Consider the following 26,183-nt stretch of genomic DNA (forward strand, 5'->3'; position numbering starts at 1 on the left):
CTTGAGGTCAGGAGTTCGAGACCAGCCTGGCTAACATGGTAAAATGCCGTCTCAGCCAGGTGCGGTGGCTCATGCCTGTAATCCCAGCACTTTGGGAGGCCAAGGCGGGCAGATCACGAGGTCAGGAAATCGAGACCATCCTGGCTAACATGGTGAAATCCCGTCTCTATTAAAAAAAAAAATACAAAAAATTAGCCGGGTGTGGTGGCACGCGCCTGTAGTCCCAGCTACTCAGGAGGCTGAGGCATGAGAATGACGTGAACCCGGGAGGCGGAGCTTGCAGTGAGCCGAGATGGCGCCACTGCACTCCAGCCTGGCGACTGAGCGAGACTCTCTCTCAAAGAAAAAAAGTCTCTACTAAAAATACAGAAATTCGCCAGGCATGGTGTTACACGCATGTTGTCCCAACTACGTGGGGCACTGGGGCACAAAAAATCACTTGAACCCAGGAGGCAGAGGTTGCAGTGAGCCAAGATCACGCCACTGCACTCCAGCCTGGGTGACAGAGTGCCACTGTGTCTCCAAAAAAAAAAATCCCAACTTTTAGTAGTCTCTTAGTCATGCAATAACAGTAATTTGTACAATCTTTTAAAAATTATTTTTATAAGTTTCTAAGAAACTTTTTTGTTTGTTTCGAGACAGGCTCTTGCTCTGTTGCCCAGGTTGAAGTGCAGTGGCATGATCCTGGCTCACTGCAGCCTCCACCTCTCAGGCCCAAGCAATCCTCTTACCTCAGCCCTGCAAATAGCTGGGAACACAGGCACATGCCACCATACCTGGCTAATTTTTTTTATTTATGTAAGAGACAGAGGTCTCCCTATGTTGCCCAGGTTGGTATTGAACTCCTGGCTCAAGCCATCCTCCCACCTTGGCCTCCCAAAGTACTGGGATTACAGGCATAAGCCACCATGCCCTGCCCTAAGTAACTGTTACTTGAGTTAATGTACTAGTTAATTGACCCTTAGAAAATTATATTTTTCTGCTTGTAAGTCTTCATTAAAGAAGGAAATTTTAAAATATTTTATAGTATAACGCTATCCAAACTCATTTTTAAAAACATTTTATTATAGAAATTTTCACAAATACACAAAAAGAATAGCAGAATGAAGTCCGTGTACCCATCCTCCAACAGCTGTCCTGTGGGTCAGTCTTGTTTACCTGCATCCCCACCTATCCCCTGCCCCAACCCACAGGGATCAGTTTGAGTCCCATTACAGGCATAGTATTTTCATGTCTGTGTGATCAGAGACATAATTCAACTATAACTCCAAAGATAGGGTACTTTTTTGAACATAACCACAATACCATTGTGTAAGACTGCTAAAACATTTTTTGATGCCAAGTACCAGTCAATATTCAAACTTCCTGATTGTCTTGTAAGTTTTTTTTAACAGTTGGTTTATTTGAATTAAGATCCAGGCAAGATCTAGATCTCGCATTTTGTTAATATAATCTATAGATTTAACTTTCCTGTTATTAATTTTTGAAGAAACTAAGTTGTTTGTCCTATAGAATTGTCCCTCAGTGGATTTTACTGAATGTATCCTAATGGGATCATGTACACCTTTTCTGTCCCCTATATGTTCTATAAACTGACAGATCTAGAGGGCTTTTTTGTTGTTCTGTTTTGCTTTTTCACAAAAATAATTCATAGGTGAAATGAATGGCTCTCATCTTGTAATATTAAGATTGATAGTGGGTTTGGATGCTGCCAGCCCACTCCATTCATTACATAAGTTCTCTATCAGCTTTTCCCCTGATGGATTTTGCCATCATTAATGATATTTGCCCAGATCTGGGATTCCATCAGGGGTTGCCAACTGGTGATATTTTGTCATTCCTTCTGCGTCTGTTAGCTGGAATCCTATAAAGAACTTTTGCTCGTTAATTCATGAGGCAGGATAAAATAGAAATTTCAAATTCTGATTGAATTATCTAGGCACCCATTTTGAAGTTTCTGTATTGAGAGTCAGGCCTACAGTAAAAGTAGCAATAGAAAGCTGATTGTTTGGGAAAAAAAAAAAAAGGGGGGGGGGTGTGCAATATAATCAACAGACCTTCCTTGGGCTGAATCACTTGATTCAGGGCAATTTTTACTACAGTTTTATAGATAATTGCTTCAAATGTCTAATTCATTTTGATAGTATAGTTACTTGACTACATAATTTCTTCCCAGGGTTGTATTTTCACCTCGTTTTCTAACAAAAAACATAGAAATAGAACAACTAGGTCATGTACTCTGGGCTTAGCTCTCACAGTTATGATCAGTCTCGTTTCATTTGTACCCAACCCCTTGAGTTATTTTAAAGCACGTTCTGGCTATCATATCACTTCATGTATAATATCTTAATACGTAGCTAAAAGATAGATTTTTTTTTATGTTTTTTTTTTTTTTTTTTTTTTTTCAGACAGAGTCTTGCTCTGTTACCCAGGCTGGCATGCAGTGGCACAATCTCAGCTCACTGCAACCTCCACCTCCCAGGTTCAAGTGATTCTTCTGCCTCAGCCTCCTGAGTAGCTGGGATTACAGGTGCCTGCCACCATGCCTGGCTAATGTTTGTCTGTTCTTTTGTTTTTGTTTCTGAGACAAGATCTCACTCTGTTGCCTAGGCTGGAGTCCAATAGCCTAATCTTGGCTCACTGCAACCTCAGCCTCCCAGGCAACTGGGACTACAGGCATGCGCCACCATGCCTAGCTAATTTGTGTGTGTTTTTTGTTTGTTTGTTTATTTGTTTAGTAGAGATGGGGTTTCACCATGTTGGCCAGGCTGGTCTCAAACTCCTGACCTCAAGTGATCCACCCGCCTCAGCCTCCCAAAGTGCTGGGATTACAGGCATGAGCCACTGTGCCCAGCATAAAAAGTATTTCTTATAATTAAAAACAACACCCAGTCTAACTAGTATAACACCTGAAAAATTGTCAGATCTGTATTTTAGATAGTACAACACAGTGAAGTGCAATGGCACTTAAGCAGAGAGAAGAAGGATTTTTCTTTTTCTTTTTTTAAATAGAAGGTGTTAGAACCTGAACTGGGCCTGGTTTGCATTTGGGAAGAGTCCAGTGGGGAAACAACACAAATAAGGTCTTGAGAATGAAGAATGGTGTTTATATAGGGAGTTGTAACAAACGGCCTGGAGAGTATCTGACTCTTTATGAAACATTTAATGAGAATTGTGACTCGCTTTGGTGCCTATGGTTGAATTTATTGCGATGCTTCTGACATGAAAATTTTCAAACATGCAAACAAGTTCCAGTAGTTATCCAGTGAATTCTTATACTCACCACCTATATCTATAACTAACATTTTACTTGTATTTTATCCAGTTACCCGCTCATCTATGAGATGGCCCTTATTTATTTGCCTGCTGTTTTTATTCTCTATTTGTCCTGTTATTTCTTGTTAGAGAAGAGAAGGTGTTCTTAGATCAGAAGATGTCATTGTATTAGGTGACTGCAAGGTGTTGCTGATCTAGTGAAACAAGATTCTACTGGGATGTGTGCTGAGCTGAACCAAGGAACTGCCCGAATGTGCTGAACAAGGACATTTGCTTCTCAGATATGTGAATTCAATTTTAAGCAAGATTCTTGATCTGCTTCAGAGCAGCTTTGATTTAAAGTAATTTCAGAGCACTTTTCCTTGCATATGAGTAATTTTCTGAATGTATAAAATATTCTATTTATGTTTGACCTTTTGGATAAACTGTGTTGCAGTGTTGGTCCACACTACCATCCTAAGTGAAGACTTAGTAAGTCTGAGAATCTCCAGGCACTGGAAAGAGTGAGAACCTGGGAGTGAAGTTATAGTTAGTGTCCATTTTTCGGGTTTTGTTTCATAGGGAGTCCTGAGTGGGGTAACCTGAAATGTTTAACAGTTGAAGATCATCCCATTCCTATCCCCAGTAAAAATAGGCCTTTCCACAATCTTCTACCAATTAACTTAGCTTTTTTTTTTTTTTTTTTTTCCTTTAATAGAGTCTCATTCTTGTCACCCAGACTGGAGTGCAATGGCACAATCTTGGCTCACTGCAACCCTCCCTCCCGGGTTCCAGCGATTCTCCTGCCTCAGCCTCCCAAGTAGCTGAGATTACAGGCGCATGCCACCATGCCCAGCTAATTTTTGTATTTTAGTAGAGATGGGGTTTCACCATGTTGGCCAGGCTGGTCTCGAACTCCTGACCTCAGGTGATCCACCCGTCTAAGCCTTCGAAAGTGCTGGGATTACTGGCATGAGCCAGCAGGCCCAGCCAACCAGCATTTCTTAAGGTGAAAACACATGGTGTTAATTTATATTTTGAGTGAGACCCAGTCCAGCTGCTATAACTGCTTGGACACTTGGCAGAGGACAGAGTACTGAAAAACTGTCTAAGGGAGACAGCATTTTGCCTTGGGTGCTGTAGATGTACAAGAGAGGTTCCAGGAGGGGGTGATAGGCAGAATTTTGGTCCCCATCACCTTCCCTGCCCAGTGTTATGCCTGTGAATGTGTTACATTATGTGGTAAAAGGGACTTTGCAGATGTAACTAAAATTTCTAAAATAGAGATGTTATCCTGGATTACCTGGGGGAACCCAGTGTAATTACATGAACCCTTAAAAATGGAAGAGGATGCAGGAGTCAGATTCAAAGGAAGGCCCAAGGTGCTATTGCTGACGTGAAGATAGAGGGGCCATGTGGAAATCAAGAGAAGGAAGTGAATCCTGCCAGTGAGCTTGGAAGAGCACCTTGAGGCACAGATGAGAAACTTGGCCTTACCTGATGCCTTGATTTTAGCCTGGTGAGACCCTGAGCATATAAATTTGCTGTGCTATGCCACACTTCTCACCTACAGAAACTCGGTTTAAAGCCACTGAGTTTGTGGTAATTTGTTACAGCAGCAATAGAAAACAAATAGAGGAATACATACAGAATTTGTTGGCTTTAGGCCCCTGAGGGTAGAGATTTATGACTTGTGTTACAAGTAGAGAGCAGTGGAGAGTTGGGCTTTGTAATTCTTTCAAGGGCGATTGTAGTTCTGGAGTCCTATCTACCTGGGTTCAGATCTTTGTTGGCCAGTCCCTGGCTATGTGACTTCACTGCTTTAAGCCTCTGTCTTCATCCTTAAAGTGGAGATGATAGTACCTACCTCTCTCTGATCTCTGAATGAGAACACATGTAAGACACTTAGCACAGTTCCTGGTGCTCAAAGAGTTCCAACACCTGAAAGCACCATGGCCCCGTTTGTTTTTCAGTCAAGATTTCTAAAAGTCGTTATTACCAGAGGTTCAGTGAGAACATGGGCAGGGTAAACTCAAAATGGAGAACATAAAAACTGGGACTCCTAGACCAGTCACTTAGAAGACTGCTACAGGAAGTACCAAGTTCATTAAGAACCAGTAATAATAAGTAATCTGTGAATCCATTAGAATGTTGAGAAGTAGACCTTTGACATTTCAGAAAAATGTATATCTCAGACACAGCCATGTGTATCGTTATCCCCAAGTTGGAAGAGCATCACAGGGCATAGTTTCACAAAAGCTTCAAAATATATACTAATTGCTGGTAATATGTGAACTAACAGAAAAAAATAGCCATGTTAAAATAGGAGTGCCTGACAGTTAGCTCTGTTCATCTTGTCTCCTAGCTGTAAGCACCCTAAATTCAAATTATGCACCTAGAAAACTAAATTACTATGTATGTTATAGGCCTTTGAAATGGATACATGAAAATTAGTGAAATCAGAATGAACGTTTCGCCTGCCAAAGATATGTATTTTTATAAGTGATACAAGGGCCCCATGAGTTCCATGGCCACATCTGTACAAAACAGGCCCTCCTTTCAGGAACTGGTCTCAAGAGAGCAAAGGGGTCAGCTCCCTAAATGGCAGCTGAGACAGTCCTCCCTGGTGGCATGGCCCTGTTTCCTGTTGATGTGGTGATAGTTGGAGAGTCAAATTTTTACCAGAATTTGTGACTATCATCTCTGGTTAATGATTACACAAAAGCTTTTAAAATTTTTAAAAATTATTTCTAATTCTATAAATAAACTCTGCAGTTGTACAGCCACTGTACAGCTAACATCTCAACACTGGAAATGAGGCTGGTTTCTTCCAGTTTGGCTCAGATTCTTCAGGGAAGCCCAGTTAAGACAAACAGCTCTCTATACTCAATCCTTACTTCGCTGAGAAGATACAGGCCTGCCCACTTGCTCCCACCTACTCTTCATGAGGAGTCCTTCATTCCTGCATGTTTCCTGTTCTTTGGGACCTTTAGGAGCTAACCTCCACAGATGTTGATAGTCTGTGGAGTCAGGAATACCATGTAACATGTTAAAGTAGACTAAAGATTAGTTCTTTGGCAATAGCCCAGTCTGGACTTACTATGTACTTTTGAAAATAAAACTGCTTATTTGTAAACTCTGTAATTAGGACCTTTTGCCATTTGAGTTATATTCCTTTCTAACTTCAAATGTCTGCATTAATGTATAGTAGCCATTTTATGCACAGATGAGGTGATTCCCACACTTTTTTTCACAGATGTTTCATTATCTGGATGAGTGTATTACATATTAAATTTGAATAATGGTAGTCTTCCAAATGACAAAAAGCAAGCTAGTTGATTTATCAATTTTGAGTTTAAATGTTTTGACTGCTTATCAGCAAAAAAAATCAAAGAATAGCATACTAATATTAATGGAAATGCAGAGTATATTTAATTGACATGATTTTTTCATGGATATGTGTGCTTCATTTGATCTATTGTATGTAGCTCGTGATCACATTTTCTGTTGGTTAACATTGTTCCTAGCTTATATGATGGAATTAAATATATTCTGTGTAAAAAGATGTATGGACTAAATATTTCTGGACGATGGCTTTCAGTTTTAGAAACTCTGAGAAAGGGCTGGGTGTGGTGGTGCACACCTGTAGTCCCAGCTACTTGGGAGGCTGAGTAGGATTGCTTGAGCCTGGGAGGTCAAGGCTGCAATGAGCTATGACCATGCAACTGCACTGCAGCCTGAGCAACAGAGTGAAATCCTGTCTTTAAAAAAAAAAAAAAAAGAAGAAGAAGAAGAAGAAGAAGAAACTGAAAAAGTGAGTCCTCCCATCTCTGAAGGTGTTGGAGGAGAGGGTGGACCTACCCAGCCCTGGCCACTCTCAGGCCACACTCTGCTGGAGAGCCTCAGGCTCCTCAGTTTTCCATCTCCACAGCAAGAAGGCAATAATACTTCATTTTACAGATGAGGAAATTCAGGCAGAGGAAGATGATTCAACATCCCAGGGTCACATAATCTGAAATGGGAAAGTGCTGAGAATCTGGTCTGTTTAGCTCCAAAACTTAAGTTTTTTCCTATGGAAGGGGAAGGTCACTAAACATTTCTTTGAAAACCTACCAGCCTGCCTTATGTGGCTTTAGCTCATTTAACCCCCTGAATAAATCTGGGAAATAAATACCAGCCTCATTTTACAAGCAAAGAAATTCAGATTCAGAGATGTTAGCTAGAGCCTGGTGTGGTGGCTCACGCCTGTAATCCCAGCACTTTGGGAGGCAAGTGGATCACTTGAGGTCAGGAGTTTGAGACCAGCCTGGCCAACAAGGTCTACCAAAAAATACAAAAATTAGCCAGGCATGGTAGCACGTACCTGTAGTCTCAGCTGTTCGGGAGGCTGAGGTGGGAGAATTGCTTAAACCTGGGAGTTGGAGGTTGCAGTAAGCCAAGATTGTACCACTGCACTCCAGCCTGGGTGACAGAGTGAGACTCTGTCTCAAAAAAAAAACAAAACAAAACCCAGAGATGTTAGCCCAAGCCCAGGGTTACATGGCTCCAGTTGGTGACACAGGAATCTGAACCCAGGTCAGTCTGACCACAAATCCAGGTCAGTGCAAAAAGTCTCACCAGTCTGCTCAAGGGGGTCTGCCCCTGGCCTGTGGACATGCGATGGCACTTACATTCTTCTGGTTTGCTTGAGGCCACATATAGAAAAGTATAAAGCCCTCATGTTAATGTCTCACATGTAGAGCCAGGTGGCCTTTTGAGCTTAGGTAGCTTTGTGCCTATTTATCGTCTGGGCTTTCAAAAAGAGTTTGTGGAATAGGTATATATGAGATGTACATGTATTTCCTGGATGGACAGAAGCCGTGACTCCCTGTTTAGTATGGAGCCAGGCAAGTCTGGCACTCAGTATTCAGTTTAGCACTTCCTGCACACAGGCAGGCTCATCTAGTCTTCAGCCCAGCCCTACAAGCCCCTCACATGCCCAGAATGCCAGTGGGAAACTAACACTCTGGGAATTGCCTATAAGCCTGTAGACTCCATAGCCTCCCGCCACAGCTGAGTATGAGTGTGGACCTCAGCAGCTGAGGAACTCTGCTTCAAGGCTTTGCTTGGTGGAGTTCAGCAGCAAAACCCTATGTGACAGCCTGTCCTGTCAAAAACTTGCTCCTGCTCCCACACATGCCCCAACACAAGCTGCCTTTTTTTTCTCACTTAGGAGCATCAATTCCTCAATCCCCATTCTGCTTTTACTACCTCTGGCCACTTCCTGCTATGTTCTTCCCCAACTCTGAGTACAGCCACGTACTTCTGGAAACTCATGAGAATCTGTTTCAGATATTCTTCCTGGAGCACATTTGTACTGTATTCACACATTGCAGAGCACACATTCTGACCTTCAGTTCTGACCGTTTCTTCGGATTTACACACATCCTTTCATTTTCCACTCACTCCCTATGCTCTTGTAGTCACCTCCTAATCACCCAGTTTTGTTTGTTTTTTTAGAGACAAAGTCTCATTGTGTTGTCCAGTCTGGTCTTGAACTCCTGGGCTCAAGCAATCCTCCTGCCTCAGCCTCCCAAAGTACTGGAATTACAGGCATGCACCACCATACCCAGCCCAGTCTTCCAGTTTTAACCCATTCTACATACCACTGCCAGATTGTCCATATACCACATTTTAGACTGTCCCTAAAATGTGGCCCTTTGAGTCTGGCAAACTCTGCTCCAGTCAGTGCCTGTCTCATCCAGGAAGGCAAGGCCTTGTGTGTCTGCATCTGAGGACACATACTCAAGCTGCTTCCTCTGTTGGTCCTCTGTCATCAAGTTTAGTTTTCTCCCACCAGTGGGTGTGATTTCATTTCCAGCTCATCCTCTGGTCCTGATGTATTGAAAGTCTTCCTATATGCCACTGCAGGGGCTTCGCACGCAAACTGCTACTGTCTGACTGCCACCCTCAAGAAGCTTATAACCTAAGTGAAGGAAGGAGACATGGGCGTATAGACGGATTCCAGGCACAAGGCTGCATATTGTTGTATGACAGGGCGCCAGATGTGTGGTACTGGCCCCTTCCCTTTGTCTACAGATTTTTTTTTTTTTTTTTTTTGAGACCGAGTTTTCGCTCTTGTTACCCAGGCTGGAGAGCAGTGGCGCGATCCAGCTCACTGCAACCTCCGTTTCCCAGGTTTGGGCGATTCTCCTGCCTCAGCCTCTTGAGTAGCTGGTATTACAGGCACACACCACCATACTCAGCTAATTTTGTTTGTATTTTTAGTAGAGACAGTGTTTTGCCATGTTGGCCAGGCTGGTCTCATACTCCTGACCTCAGGTGATCCACCCGCCTTGGCATCCCAAAGTATTGGGATTACAGGCATGAGCCACTGTGCCTGGCCACAGATTGTTTTTTCAAGTAAAAACTATTAAGATTTTTTTAAAAGCTGGATGTGGTGGCTCATTCCTATAGTCCTAGCTACTTAGGAAGCTGAAGCAGGAGGAACCCTTGAGCCCAGGAGATCAACACCAGCCTGGGCAACATAGCGAGACCCTCATCTCCCCACCAAAAAAAATTTTTTTTAATTTTAAGGTTCTTTTAGAAGGTGTTCTAAGGGAAAAAAAATGTTTTTAAGTGTTCCAAAGTACCCAAATATAAACACCTCAGAGTTTAAAGGTGGAGATTTCCCCTCAGTGGCTGGGAGTGTCCTGGGAGTGTGAAAGTGAGAGCCTTGGAGATGGGGACACCCAGCTAAGGGAAGGGAGGGAAGGAGAGAAAAAGGGAGGGAGATGGAGGAGAGAAGGAGAGAAGAAGAAGGAGGGGAGGGAGGAGACAGAGGGGAAGAAAAGAGAAGTGGAGGGAAGGAGAGATTGAGAGAGGGAGGGAGCACAGACAGGCAGGCATTCCAGAAGAGGATGAGAACTGTGGCATGTCAAGTTGCTGAGGGGCAAATTCCCTCCTCTGATCAGTAGCTAGTAGAGACTGACTGAAAGGGAATGCCACTCCCATAGGGGGTTAGGTTTTGTAGGGTGATGCTTACTGTCTGCCTCACGCTGTTCACATGTCCACACCACCGGTTGATGAATCTCCTTACACTGCTTTGAGAGTACAAAGACAAGTCCAGTAGCAGGGTGGAGGATGAGTTTGGGGAGGAAGAGAGCTTGGGGTAGACAATCAGAAAATGAAGATCACTGGATCTTGATGAGATGGGGTTGAGTCTGGATTGGCACATCTTATTCTACTCCAAAGACATGTGAAAGTCCTGCACCAACACAGCTGAGGAGAAAGAAAAAGAACCTCTTGAAAGCAACAGCATTTGAACCATTTTTCCACACCAGGGAGAGTTACAACCCCAGGGCGGGTCAAGGCTTTGAGAGGACCCTGAGCCCTGAGGCCTTGGCCCAAGAGCAAGTCCTCAGAACTGTGGCATAGTCTAAATTGCCGCTTGCCAGAGGAGAATGGGAGCCCTTTAAAATTCACAAGTAAGTTGTTCTTGGGATAAATCCCAGTTTGTTCCTGTCTTCTGATACCTTCATCCTTCCTTCGTCAGGAAGAAAAGAAAAGAAAACTTCCTGTTTCTCCAGTACAGTCCAGAGATGAGCGATCACATTTACCTTTTTTTTTTTTTTTTTTTTTTTGAGGCGGAGGCAGTCTCATTCTGTCACCCAGGCTGGAGTGCAGTGGTGCAATCTTGGCTCACTGCAACCTCTGCCACCCAGGTTCAAGCGATTCTCCTGCCTCAGCCTCCTGAGTAGCTGAGATTACAGGCACCTGCCACCACGCCTGGCTAATTTTTGTATTTTTAGTAGAGATGAGGTTTCACCATATTGGTCAGGCTGGTCTTGAACTCCTGACCTCGTGATCCACCCACCTCGGCCTCCCAAAGTGCTGGGATTACAGGCGTGAGCCACCACCCCTGCCTTTTTTTTTTTTTTTTTTTTTTTTTTGAGACGGAGTCTAGATCTCTTGCCCAGGCTGGAGTGCGGTGGCGCAATCTAGGCTCACTGCAACCTCCACCTCCCAGGTTCAAGTGATTCTCATATCTCAGCCTCTCAAGTAGCTGGGACTACAAGCACACGCCACCACGCCTGGCTAATTTGTGTATTTTTAGTAGAGATGGAGTTTCACCACGTTGGCCAGGCTGGTCTCGAACTCCTGGGCTCAAGTGATCCACCCACCTCGGCCTCCCAAAGTGCTGGGATTATAAGTGTGAGCCACTGCCCCCAGCCTATCCACTTTTCTACAAGGTCATTGCTGCATCATTATGAGGTCATTGTTCCACCCTTTCTACATTGCAGCGGGCTACTCCAGAACACCTGGTGGTCAGTCTTCTTACCCATCCATGCTGGATTTGGTGCTACTGTAGGATGGTTTCTTTCTTACTCCATGCATAGAGACACACTGGAAAAAAATATAACAAAATTATTGCCAGAGTAAGAAAGGAAAAAAGCTTCAGGGGTGAATGGTACTAAGGAACCACAGCCAGAGGGTGCAGTGGGGACTGAGGAGGACTCAAGGCCCATTGAGGAAAGGGGGCTGGCTGGGCTTGACTCCCTGACTATGGGACTAGAAAAGACTTTGTAATCCCAACATGTCAGGAGGCCAAGGTGGGAGGATCACTTGTGTCCAGGAGTTCAAGACCAGCCTAGTTGCAACATAGTGAGGCCCTGTCTCTACAAAAAATCAAATATTAGTCAAGCATGGTGGCATGTGCCTGTAGTTCCAGCTACTTAGGAGGCTGAGGTGGGAGGTTCACTTGAGCCTGGGAGATGGAGGCGTCAGTGAGCTGTGATTGTACCACTGCACTCTAGCCTGGACAACACAGTGAGACTCTGTCTCAAAAAAAATTAAAAGACTTTATGTCCTTGAAATTGACCTAGATAAATGACACAAACAGTCTCACAGGAAATCGAGGAAGTTGCCATCTGCCCAGCATCACAGGTGCAAAAATAGAGTCCCCATTCTGAGAACCATGTCACTGCCCCGCAGATCAATGAATACAAAAACTGGGCGGCAAGCAGCAGACCTGCAGGAAGTGAACTAGGCAGACTCAGAACCATGCTGTAAAGATGTTTATGTGGGGCCAGGCACAGTGGCTCACGCCTGTAATCCCAGCACTTCAGGAGGCCGAGGTGGGCAGATCACGAGGTCAGGAGATCGAGACCATCCTGGCTAACACGGTGAAACCCCATCTCTACTAAAAATACAAAAAAAATAGCTAGGTGTGGTGGCAGGCACCTGTAGTCCCAGCTACTCGGAAGGCTGAGGCAAGAGAATGGCGTGAACCCTGGAGGCGGAGCTTGCAGTGAGCTGAGATTGCGCCACTGCACTCCAGCCTGGGTGACAAAGCGAGACTCCATTTCAAAAAAAAAAGATGTTTATGTGTCCCAGGACACACGGGATTTTAATGGAAAACACCTTTTTAAAAAAAGTACAAACTTTGAGAGGCCTAGGTGGGAGGACTTGAACTCGGGAGTTCAACAACAGCATGGGCAACTTAGGGAGACCCTGACTCTACCAAAAATAAAATAAAAAATTAGCCGAGCTACTTGGGAGGCTGAGGTGGAAAGACTGCTTGAACCAGGGAGGTCAAGGCACAGTGAGTCATGATCACACCACTGCACTCCAGCCTAGGCAAAAGAATGAGACCCTGTCTCAAAAAAAAAAAAAAAAAAAAACAAGAAGGCAAACCACCATTAAAAAAAGAGCAGCTGGATTTTAAAAATAATTAGAAATTGCATAAATGAAAGATACAGTCCAGGCAAGCTGACTCACACCTGTAATCCCAGCACTTTGGGAGGCTGAGGCAGGAGGATCACTTGAGGTCAGGAGTTCGAGACCAGCCTGGCCAACATAGCAAAACCCCATCTCTCCTAAAAATACAAAAATTAGCTGGGCACGGTGGTGCACACCTGTAGTCCCAGCTACTCGGGAGGCTGAGGCAGGAGAATTGCTTGAACCCATGAGGCGGAGGTTGCAGGAAGCCAAGATTGCGCCACTGCACTCCAGCCTGGGCGACAGTGCAAGACTCCGTCTCAAAAAAAAAAAAAAAAAAAAAATTACATGTTGAGTATCCCTTCTCTGAAATTCTTGGGACCATCTTATTGAATTTGTGATTTTTTTCAGATTTTGAAATATTTGCATATACATTATGAGCTATCTTAGGGATGTGACCCCAGTCTAAACACAAAATTCATTTATGTTTCACATACACCTTATACATGTATCCTGAGGATAATTTTATACTATATATATTTTTTTTTTCTTTTTTTTTTTTGAGATGGAGTCTTGCTCTGTCGCCCAGGCTGGAGTGCAGTAGCACAATCTCGGCTCACTGCAAGGTCCGCCTCCCGGGTTCACGCCATTCCCCTGCCTCAGCCTCCCAAGTAGCTGGGACTACAGGCACCCGCCACCGCGCCCACCATCACGCCCAGCTAATTTTTTGTATTTTTAATAGAGACAGGGTTTCACTGTGTTAGCCAGGATGGTCTTGATCTCCTGACCTCGTGATCCGCCCACCTTGGCCTCCCAAAGAGCTGGGATTACAGGCCTGAGCCACCGCGCCTGGCTTATACAATATTTTTTTTAAATGTTGTGCATAAAACAAAGTTTTGATTGTATTTTGACTACAACCCATCACATGAGGTCAGATATGGAATTCTCCACTTGTGGCATCTTGTCAGCACTCTAAAAGTTTTGGATTTTGGAGCATTTTGAATTTTGGATTTTTAATTAGGGATACTCAATTTGTACCAAAATTAGGCACTACCAGAGGAAGTACTGTAATTATACCCCTTTTATAGATAAGGAAACAGACTTAGCATAAATCACTGCCCCAAGGCTCCCCAGATGGTAATGATAAAAGTTGACTCAAAGCCAGTCTGACCAGAGCTCATCTCAGAGTGGAGAACCAGCTGGAGGCAGCACTACAATCCAGAGGGTGTCGAAATCTCCAGGGAGGCCACTGACCTAAAACCAGGCCCCTGGAGCCCAAGTTGGGCCCAAGGTATTCACCATCTCCCACCTCTGGATGCCTCCTCCCACTGCAGCTTCAGCTAGTGCTGGGGGCTGACTGGTTGTAGCTAGGGTTAGAAATTTTGAAAAAGCTTAAATGTCCACAACTTTTAGGGATATATGTTAGTTACTGTTTGCCTAAAGGATTCCCCAAAAATACTGAAATTCAGGAAATTAAGCATCTGGCTGAACAATAGTTTTTTTTGTTTGTTTGTTTGTTTTTACGGGCGGGGTGGGCGGGTTGGTTTGTTTGTTTTTGAGACAGAGTTTTGCTCTTGTTGCCCAGGCTGGAATGCAATGGTGCGATCTCAGCTCACTGCAATCTCCGTCTCCCAGGTTCAAGCGATTCTCCTGCCTCAGCCTCCCAAGTAGCTGGGACTAGAGGCACCCACCACCACAACTGGCTAATTTTGTATTTTTAGTAAATACGGGGTTTCACTATGTTGGCCAAGCTGGTCTCAAACTCCTGAACTCGGCCTCCCAAAGTACTAGGATTACAGGTGTGAGCCATAGTGCCCGGCATGTTTGTTTTTTGAGACAGAGTCTTGCTCTGTCACCCAGGCTGGAGTGCAGTAACACGATCTCGGCTCACTGCAACCTCCACCTCCTGGGCTCAAGTGATTCTCATGACTCAGCCTCCTGAGTATTTGGGATTACAGGCACGTGCCACCACGCCCAGCTAATTTTTGAATTTTTAGTAGAGACAGGGTTTCACCATGTTGGCCAGGCTGGTCTCGAACTCCTGGCCTCATGTGATCTGCCCGTCTCAGCCTCCCAAAGTGCTGGGATTATGGGCCTGGTGGCTCACGTCTGTAATCCCAGCACTTCGGGAGGTTGAGGTGGGCAGATCACCTGAGGTCAGGAGTTCGAGACCAGCCTGGCTAACACAGTGAAACCCCGTCTCTTCTAAAAAGATACAAAAAAATCAGCTGGGCGTGGTGGCAGGCGCCTGCAGTCCCAGCTGCTCGGGAGGCTGAGGCAGGAGAATGGCGTGAACCCGGGAGGTGGAGCTTGCAAGGGAGCCGAGATCGCGCCACTGCACTCCAGCCTGGGTGACAGAGAGAGACTCCGTCTCAAAAAAAAAAAAAAAAAAAAAGAATCCATTCTATTTCTTTCTTCCCAGGTCTGCATATGTGAAAAATATCTATTTTAAATATGCAATTCAGTTAGCAATTATGTAAATCTATTATGAAATAAATATGAAAAAGTTTTTCTATGAAAAGCAGATTTAAAAAGAGTGGATTAACACAAATTGCTTTCTTCTTTTTCTTTTTTTGACAGGATCTCACTCTGTTGCCCAGGTTGGAGGGCAGTGGAATAATCTTGGCTCACTGCAACCTCCACCTCCTGGGCCAGCCTCCTGAATAGCTGGGACTACAGGCATGCACTACTACATCTGGCTAATTTTTTTTTTTTTTTTTTTTTTTTTTTTTTGAGACAGAGTCTCTTGTTGCCCAGGCTGGAGTGCAATGGCTTGATCTCGGCTCACTGCAACCTCCGCCTCCTGGGATCAAGCGATTCTCCTGCCTCAGCCTCCCGACTAGCTGGGATTATAGGCATGCGCCACTATGGCCACCTACTTTTGTATTTTTAGTAGAGATGGAGTTTCTCCATGTTGGTCAGGCTGGTCTCAAACTCCCTACCTCAGGTGATCCTCCTGCCTCAGCCTCCCAAAGTGCTGGGATTACAGGGGTGAGGAGCCACCTCGCCTGACTTTTTTTTTTTTTTTTTTTTGAGATGGAGTCTTGCTCTGTTGCCCAAGGTGGAAGGCAGTCGCACGATCTCGGCTCACTGCAACCTCTGCCTCCCAGGTTCAAGTGATTCTCCTGCCTCAGCCTCCTGAGTAGCTGGGATTACAGGCGCCTACCACTACACCCGGCTAATTTTGTATTTTTAGGGGAGATGGGGTTTCACCATGTTGGCCAGGCTGGTCTTGAACTCCTGACCTCGGCTTCACTAAGTGCTGGGATTACAGGCATGAGCCACTGTGCCTGGCCCGATTTCTAGCTTTTGTTTTGGAAAATTGCCTAATAAGTAATAAAAGTAATAATGAATGGGCTGGATGTGGAGGCTTACACCTGTAATCCTGGCACTTTGGGAGGCCGAGGTGGGAAGATCACTTGTGGCCAGGAGTTCAAGACCAGCCTGGCCAACATAGTAAACCTCTCATCTCTACTAAAAATATGAAAATTATGGCCTGGCGTGGTGCCTCATGCCTGTAATCCCAGCACTTTGGGAGGCCAAGGCAGGTGGATCACCTGAGGTCAGGAGTTCAAGATCAGCCTGGGCCAACGTGGTGAAACCCCATCTTTGCTAAAAATACAAAAAAATTAGCTGGGTATGGTGGCGGGCGCCTGTAATTCCAGCTACTCAGGAGGCTGAGACAGGAGAATCGCTTGAACCCAGGAGGCGCAGGTTGCAGTGAGCCCAGATTGTGCCATTGCACTCCAGCCTGAGCAACAGAGCACGACTCCGTATCAAAAATAAATAAATAGCCAGGCGAGGTGGCTCACACCTGTAATCCCAGCTACTCGGGAGGCTGAGGCAGGAGAATCGCTTGAACTTGGGAGGCGAAGGTTGCAGTGAGCCGAGATTGCGCCACTGCACTCTAGCCTGGGTGACAGGGCAAAACTCCATCTCGAAAAAAATAAAAATAAAAATAATAAATAAATAAATAAAAATGCAAAAATTAGCCAGGTGTGGTAATGCGCACCTGTACTCAACGCCGTCTCTACTAAAAATACAAAAATTAGCTGGGGGTGGTGGCGGGCACCTGTAATCCCAGCTATTCAGAAGGCTGAGGCAGGAGAATTGCTTGAACCCAGGAGGCAGAGGTTGTAGTGAGCTGAGATCATTGTACTTCAGCCTGTGCGACAAGAGCAAAACTCCATCTCAGAAAAAATAATTTTTGAACAATATATTTGTTAAGCGCTTGGAGTGAGCCACATACTACTGATTTATTTTAAAATGTATGTTTTTCAAATTTTTCATATGTAATGCAGGTAAAAATAAGTCCTCTGGCCACAGTCCTTGAGCCTCTACTTGGAGACACCCACTGTGAAACATTTCTTCGCTGTCCTCCCAGGGATATTATAGGTACATGCAAGCATAAAGATACATTTAATTTTACTTTTTACAAAAACAGTGGCATATGTTATATTGCATTCTACTGTTCTTTGTTTTTTTAAATCTAACTTTACAAAATCTATGTCTACGTCTGTCTGAGGCTATTTTGAGGATGTACTACATTGGCCTTTATCTTCTTTCTTTCTTTTTTTTTACGTCTTTTTTTTTTTTTTGAGACGGAGTCTCCCTCTGTCGCCTGGGCTGGAGTGCAGTGGCGCAATCTCAGCTCACTGCAACTTCCGCCTCCTGGGTTCAAGCAATTCTCCTGCCTCAGCCTCCTGAGTAGCTGGGACTACAGGCGCCCACCACCATACTCGGCTAATTTTTGTATTTTTAGTAGAGATGCTTGCATGTGCCTAGAATATCCTTGGAAGGACAGCGAAGAAATATTTCACAGTGGGTGTCTCCAAGTAGAGGCTCAATGACTGTGGCTAGAGAGGACTTATTTTTACCTGCATTACATATGAAAAGTTTCCACCTGCCTTGGCCTCCCAAAGTGCTGGAACTACAGGTGTGAGCCACCACGCCTGGCACATTGGTCTTTTTTTAAAAAATAGAGACAAGGTCCATGCCTGTAATCCCAGAACTTTGGGAGCGGAGGCGGACAGCTCACGAGGTCAATAGATCGAGACCATCCTGGCCAACATGGTGAAACACGTCTCTACTAAGAATACAACATTAGCTGGGCCTGGTGGTGGGCCCCTTTAGTCCCAGCTACTCGGGAGTCTGAGTCAGAAGAATCGTTTGAACCCAGGAGGTGGAGGTTGCAGTGAGCCGAGAATGCACCACTACATTCCAGGCTGGCAACAGAGAAAGACTTCGTCTCAAAAAAACAAAAAACAAAACAAAAAAAAATAGCGACAATGTCTCACTTGGTTTCCCAGGCTGGTCTCGAACTCCTAGGCTCAAGCGATCCTCCCACCTTGGCCTCCCGAACTGCTGAGATAACAGGCATGAGCCACAGCACTCAGCCTACACTGGTCTTTTAACAATTACTTCTACCTCGTCATGTTGGTGGTTTCAGCAGGACAGCAATGCCTCCAGGAGGCACTTCGAAGATTTGTGGGCCTCTGACAGTGGTTGGGGAGATTCTTGTCATGCATGGCACTGTCCACATGACTGAAATGTCCAGCCAGATGTTCATGTACATGAATAACTCATTTATCATTGCCTAAGTCTAGAACTCTATTTTACATATAAACACAAAGGGGTTTGGTTGTAGTTTTGCTTGTTAAAAGTTTTAACATCCCTGACATTCTCCAGGCCTGTAAACTGCAGTGTAATCAGAGAGAAGCATGAACTTTATTTTACTTATTTACTTTTATAAATTGTTTGCTTTGGAGATGGGGTATCCCTATGTTGACCAGGCTGGTCTTGAACTCCTGGCCTCAAGTAATCCTCCCATCTTGGCCTTCCAGAGTGTTGGGATTACGGGCATGAGCCACTGTGCCTGGCCAAAGCATGAACTTCATTGTTTGGAATTTTGTTGAGTTGTTCATCACTTCTGAAAGTCAGCTGGTGTCACCTGAGATACTGAAAGACACCTAAACTGCACTCCTTGCTACAAGCAGTTACAGCAGGCTGGGCTCGACCTCTCACTGTACCCTCTCCAGTGATCTTAGAGACCCAAGCATTTACAGAGTGAAACATGCCAGGCACAGTGGCTCACGCCTGTAATCCCAGCACTTTGGGAGGCTGAGGCAGGCAGATCACCTGAGATCAGGAGTTCGAGACCAGTCTGAACAACATGGAGAAACCCCGTCTCTACTAAAAATACAAAATTAGCTGGGTGTGGTGGCATATGCCTGTAATCCCAGCTACTCGGGAAGCTGAGGCAGGAGAATCGCTTGAACCCAGGAGGCGGGGGTTGCGGTGAGCCAGGATCACACCATTGCACTCCAGCCTGGGCAACAAGAGTGAAACTCCCTCTCAAAAATAATAATAATAATACAGAGTGAAACACATATTATTTCATCATCAGGGATTTCCCTTTCCTTTGTCCTTTATTGTCTAGTTAGACATTACTGATCTTTAAAAATGATGTAAGAAAGTCACACCCATAATTTGAGTTCAGGGCAGTAAAAGGGAGCATTGGATCCGTAAGGCTATTATAAATTAATAGGCGGGGCGCGGTGGCTCACGCCTGTTATCCCAGCACTGTGGGAAGCTGAGGTGAGCAGATCACCTGAGGTCAGGAGTTCGAGACCAGCCTGGCCAACATGGTGAAACCCTGTCTCTACTAAAATTACAAAAATTAGCTGGGCATGGTGGCGGGCATCTGTAATCCCAGCTACTCAGGAGGCTGAGGTAGGAGAATTGCTTTAACCGGGGAGGTGGAGGTTGCAGTGAGCTGAGATCACACCACTGCACTCCAGCCTGGGAGACAGAGTGAGACTCCATCTCAAAAAATAAAATAAAATAAAATAAAATAATAAATTAATAGAGAACTGTAATTTGTTTAGCCAGTCCCCTATGATGAATATTTATACTGTTTCCTAAAATTGCATTCGTACATAACCATTGATTCAAACAAAGCAAGAAAATTTTAAACATGAAGTAGAAAAAATAGTATTTCAGAGTTTAAGGTCCTAAAGATAACCAATCTCATTTCCTCTTGCATTTATTTATATTTTATATTAATATATGTGTGTATATATATATTATATATATATATATTTTTTGAGATGGAGTTTCACTCTTGTTGCCTAGGCTGGAGTGCAATGGCACGATCTTGGCTCACTGCAACCTCCACCTCCTGGGTTCAAGTGATTCTCCTGCCTCAGCCCCCCAAGTAGCTGGGATTACAGGCATGTGCCACCACGCCCGGCTAATTTTATATTTTTAGTAGATACGGGTTTTCTCTATGTTGGTCAGGCTGGTCTCAAACTCCTAACCTCAGGTGATCCGCCTGCCATGGCCTCCCAAAGTGCTGGGATTACAGGCGTGAGCCACTGCGCCTTGCCGTATTTTTTTTGAGACAGTCTTGCTCTGTTGTCCAGGCTGGAGTGCAGTGGTGCAATCATGGCTCACTGCAGCCATGACCTCCTGGGCTCAACCAATCCTCCTGCCTCAGCTTCCTGAGTAGCTAGGACTACAGGCATAAGCCATCATATCCAGCCTCCTCTTTCATTTAAAGTAATCCTGTCATTAAAGCAGATTTACTTTTCACCACTGGCATTACTATCCTGGCCCAAGCCCCTTTCCTCACTCCTGGATGATGCAGTAGTCTCCAGATTTCACTCTGCCACATAGTCTATCCTCAATAGACTTCAGTCAAAGTGGCCTTTTTAAGAATGGTGGCTTAGGCTGGGTGCGGTGGCTGATGCCTGTAATCCCAGCATTTTGGGAGGCCGAAGCGGGCAGATCACCTGAGGTCAGGAGTTCAAGACCAGCCTGGCCAACATGGCAAAACCCCGTCTCTACTAAAAAATACAAAAAATTAGGCAGGCGTGGTGGTGGGCGCCTGTAATGCCAGCTAGTTGGGAGACTGAGGCAGTGAGAATTGCTTGAACCTGGGAGGTGGAAGCTGCAGTGAGCCGAGATCACGCCACTGAACTCCAGAGTGGGTGACACAACAAGACTCCGTCTCGGGGGAAAAAAAAAAAAGGGTGGCTCTGTTGGGCACAGTGGCTCATACCTGTAATCCCAGCACTTTGGGAGGCTGAGTCAGGTGAATCACCTGAGGTCAGGAGTTCAAGACCAGCTTGGCCAACATGCCGAAACCTTGTCTCCAGTAAATATACAAAAATTAGCTGGGTGTGGTGGTGCTCGCCTGTAATCCCCGCTACTCAGGAGGCTAAGGTAGGAGAATCACTTGAACCCAGGAGGTGGAGGCTTCAGTGAGCCGAGATTGCACCACTACACTCTAGCCTGGGTGACAGAGTGAGACTCTGTCTCAAAAAAAAAAAAAAAAGAAGAACGGTGGCTCATGCCTGTAGTCCTAGCACTTTGGGAGGCCAAGGCAGGCAGATTGCTTCAGCTCAGGAGTCTGAGACCAGCCTGGGCAACATGGTGAAAGCTTGTCTCTACAAAAAATTTTAAAAGAATTTTTTGGCCAGGAGTGGTGGCTCACGCCTGTAATCCCAGCACTTTGGGAGGCTAAGGCAGGCGGATCACTTGCAGTCAGGAGTTTGAGACCAGCCTGGCCCACATGGTGAAACCCTGTCTCTACTAAAAATACAAAAACTAGTCGGGCGTGGTGGCGCACTCCTATAGTCCCAGCTACTCAGGAGGCTGAGACACAACAATCGCTTGAACCTGGGAAGCGGAGGTTGCAGTGAGCCGAGATAACACCAGTGCACTCCAGCCTGGGCAACCAAGCAAGACTCTGTCTCAAAAAAAAATTTTTTTAAATATTAGCCAGGTGTGGTGGGTGGCACATGCCTGTAGTTCCAGCTACCAGGAGGCTGAGATAGGAGAATCGCCTGAGGCCAGGAGGTTGAGGCTGCAGTGAGCTGAGATCAGTTCACCCCAGCCTTGGCAACAGAGCAAGACCCTATCTAAAAAAAAAAAAAAAAAAAAAATAGGCAAAAGCTGTCACTCCTCTGCTCAAAATTCTATAGATATATGGATCCTATTTGGATCTAAATTCAAATAAGACAACTGGGAAAACAATTATTTAATATATTGAATAAAAACAATTATTTAATATATTGAATAAAAATACATAAGTCCATAGTGACAGGAGGAGGGAGGGATCAGAAGGGTACTTCACAACTGCAAAAGGGAATAATTGATTCAGACAAATATAATTAATGCCAAAACACAACAATCAGGTGAAAAGGCTCTCTTCTTGGAAAGAGGGTCTTTATGCAGAGGCAAAATAACACCCCTCAAGATTACCTAATTTTCAGAAAAGGGAAAAGATACCTTTCCAGTGGAGCAGTCTGGCAGGCATTACCTTAACTGCAAGTTCAAATTTAGCCTCACTGATGAGTCAGCCTGAGACTTTGTGCCTCCTGATGTGAGGCAAGATTAAGTACACAAAGCATCACCTATGAAATCTTCCTGCTAAATATGATGAATTTGAATCCAATTAAGCTTCTAGGCCTAGTGTAATTTCCAATTTACAGAAAATACAGGAGCTAAGAGAGAAAAACAGGAAACAATTAGCTCCAGAATAACAGACATTCCACAAAGTCAATGTCCTGAACTCTTTGTTTTATTTGTTTCTTTATTTTATTTATTTATTTTTTTTGAGATGGAGTTTTGCTCTTGTCGCCCAGGCTGAACTGCAATGGCACGATCTCAGCTCACTGCAACTTGCACCTCCCGGGTTCAAGCAATTCTCCTGTCTCAGCCTCCTGAGTAGCTGGGATTACAGGCATGCACCACCACGCCCGGCTAATTTTTCCATTTTTTAGTAGAGATGGGGTTTCACCATGTTGGCCGGGCTGGTCCTGAACTCCTGACCTCAGATGATCCACCCGCCTCGGCCTGGAATTACAGGCGTGAGCCACCGCACCCAGCTGTTTTATTTCTTTTGGAGACAAGGTCTGGCTCTATCACCCAGGCTGGAGTGCAGTGGCACAATCACGGCTCACTGCAAACTCCACCTCTCAGGCTCAAGGGATTCTCCCACCTCAGCCTCCTGAGTAGCTGGGACCACAGGCTCGCATCCTGTGTGACTAGAGGCTCACACCTGGCTAATTTTTGTATTTTTTGTAAAGATGGGGTTTCACTATGTTGCCCAGGCTGGTCTCCAACTCATGAGCTCAAGCAATCTACCTGCCTCGGTCTCCCAAAGTGCTGGGATTACAGGAGTGAGCCACCGTGCCCAGCTGTCCTGAACTTTTTTTTTTTTTTTTGAGACAGAGTCTCGCTCTGTCTCCAGGCTGGAGTGCAGTGGCGTCTGCCTCCCAGGTTCAAGTGATTCCCCTGCCTCAGCCTCTTGAGTAGCTGGGATTACAGGCGCGTGCCACCACCCCCGGCTAATTTTTTGTATTTTAGTAGAGACAGTGTTTCACCATGTTGGCCAGGATGGTCTCGATCTCCTGACCTCGTGATCCACCTGCCTCAGCCTCCCAAAGTGCTGGGATTACAGGTGTGAGCCACCGCGCCCGGCCTGTCCTGAACTTTTAAAAGAGTCAATATCGGCTGGGCGCGGTGGCTCACGCCTGTAATCCCAGCACTTTGGGAGGCAGAGTTTGGAGGATCACTTGAACTCAAGAGTTCGAGACCGACCTGGACAACATCGTGAAACCTCCTCTGTACTAAAAATACAAAAATTAGCTGGGCGTGGTGGCACGAGCCTCTAATCCCACCCAGCTACTTGGGAGGCTGCGGAAGGAGAATTACTTGAACCTGGGAGGCGGAGGTTGCAGTGAGTGAAGATCGCCCATTGCACTCCAGCCTGGGTGACAGAGTGAGACTCTGTCTTAAAAAAAAAAAAAAAAAAAAGAGGCCGGGCACGGTGGCTCACGCCTTAATCCCAGCACTTTGAGAGGCCGAGGTGGGCAGATCACGAGGTCAGGAGATTGAGACCATCCTGGCTAACACAGTGAAACCCCATCTCTACTAAAAATATAGAAAATTAGCCGGGTGTGGTGGCGAGCGCCTGTAGTCCCAGCTACTTGGGAGGCTGAGGCAGGAGAATGGCGTGAACCTGGGAGGCGGAGCTTGCAGTGAGCCGAGATCGCGCCACTGCACTCCAGCCCGGGTGATAGAGTGAGACTCCATCTCAAAAAAAAAAAATCATTATCAATTAAGGAAAACAATGTCGCCATGCTCCTGTAATCCCACCTACTCAAGAGGCTGAGATTTAGCCAGTCCCCTAAGATGAATATTTATATTTCCTAAAATTGCATTCATACAGAACCATTGATTCAAATAAACAAGAAAAACATGGAGTAAAAAAAAATAAAGTCCAGGAGTCCAGTCCTGCACTGAGTCCAGGAGTTTGAGGCTGCAGTGAGTTATATTGCACCACTGCACTCCAGGTTGAGTGACAGAGCAAGACTCCATCTCTAAACAAACAAACAAAAAAAGTGGGAAGGAGCAAAGACCACACAGTGTATCATTCACTGTAAAAGTCCAGCCAGGCCCAGTGGCTCACACCTGTAATCCCAGCACTTTGAGAGACAGATGTGGGAGGATTGCTTGAGCCCAGAGATTGAGACCATCCTGGGCAACGTGACGAGACCTCTTCTCTACAAAAAACTTAAAAATTACCGAGACGTGGTGGTACATACCTGTGGTCCCAGCTACTTGGGAGGCTGAGGCAGGAAGATCACTTGAGCCCAGGAGGTCGAGGTGTTAGTGAATGATGTTCGTGCCATTGCACTTTAGCCTGGGTTACAGAGGAAGACACTGTCTCAAAAAAAAAAAAGAAAAGTCCAGAAACAACAAATCTATAGAGACAGAAGGCATGTTTGCAGTTGCCAGGTGGTGAGGAGACTGCATTTAAAGCAAGAGTGACCACATATGGGCACAAGGCCTTGTACTGGGGTGATGGAATGCTCTAAAACTAACTGAAAATTATTGAACTGTGCTCTTAAAAAGGGTAATTTTGGCCAGGTGCAGTGGCTCACTCCTGTAATCCCAGCACTTTGGGAGGCCAAGATGGGTGGATCACCTGACGTCATGAGTTTGAGGCCAGCTTGGCCAACATAGTGAAACTCCGTCTCTACTAAAAATGCAAAAATTAGCCGGGTGTCTGTAATCCCCGCTACTTGGGAGGTTGAGGTGGGAGAATCACTTGAATCCAGGAGGGGGTGATTGCAGTGAGCCAAGATCAAGGCCACTGCACTCCAGCCTGAGTGACAAAGACAGACTCCATCTCACAAAAAAAAAAAAAAAAAGGTAATTGCATGGTATGTGAATTAAATCTCAATAAATTTTTAAAAGCTAATAAGCAGAAATTACAGGTTTTGGTTTTGTTTTGTTTTTAAGGTGGAAAGACTACTCTGGAGTAAAAGAAACCAAAGACACCTAACATAACTGTTCCTCCTCTCTCCAACCACTCCCAGGATTTTACTGGGAGTGCCTGTAATCCCAACTACTCAGGAGGCTGAGGCAGGAGAATCGCTTGAACCCAGGAGGCGGAGGGTTGCAGTGAGCCGAGATTGCATCATTGCACTCCAGCCTGGGCAACAAGAGCAAAACTTCGTCTCAAAAAAAAAAAAAAAAAATGGAATCATAGTTCCCTCTGAAGAGGAAAGAGCGTGCAACTGAAGAGGACTCGCAAAGGGCATTTCTGGAATACTAGTAGATATGCTGGGGTTCTTTTTATTTCTGGTCTTTAAACTGTATGTATTTTATAGACTTGTGGTAAGCACCTCTTAAAGATGGTCCCTTATCCCCACCTCTATAAATTGGGTTTCATCATGTTGGCAAGGCTGGTCTCGAATTCCTGACCTCGTGATTCACCCGCCTTGGCCTCCCAAAGTGCTGGGATTACAGGCGTGAGCCACCATGCCTGGCCGCCTGGGTAATTTTTCTATTTTTAATATAGACAAGAGTTTCACCATGTTGCACAGGCTGGTCTTGAACACCTGGGTTCAAGCGATCTGCCTGCATTGGCCTCTCGGGTGCTGGGATTACAGGCCTGAGCCACCATGCCCAGCCTAGAATATTTTTAAAGGGCTCAGAAGGGGTCTATCACACAGTTACTGTGATATTTCTTCTGAGCCTTCCCGAACCAAGCTTTAGCCTAGGTACTGGGATACGCTGGTGAAAAGCTAGACAAATCCCTGCTGGGTGTTTACACACTAACAGAACTGTTCATGCATGTACCATGTGCTAACCACTCTTCTAAGTACTTCATATCTAATCCCCACAACCCTGTGAAGCAGAGTATCTTTTTT

At 45.2% G+C, this 26,183-nt stretch overlaps 1 long non-coding RNA gene across 1 annotated transcript; it reads right to left on the minus strand.

Annotated features, from left to right (window-relative positions):
* Window positions 1–499: 499 nt before the first annotated feature.
* LOC112134255 (uncharacterized) lies at window positions 500–25,473 on the minus strand. The gene is made up of 4 exons (XR_008526923.2): window positions 24,570–25,473; window positions 11,576–11,640; window positions 10,280–10,515; window positions 500–9,220 (listed from the first exon to the last, which is right to left on the minus strand). It is a non-coding gene; the product is annotated as an uncharacterized LOC112134255 (long non-coding RNA).
* Between the last annotated feature and the right edge of the window lie 710 nt (window positions 25,474–26,183).

This window comes from Pongo abelii, chromosome 6 (assembly GCF_028885655.2).
Source record: "Pongo abelii isolate AG06213 chromosome 6, NHGRI_mPonAbe1-v2.0_pri, whole genome shotgun sequence".
NCBI classification, from domain to species: Eukaryota; Metazoa; Chordata; class Mammalia; order Primates; family Hominidae; genus Pongo; species Pongo abelii.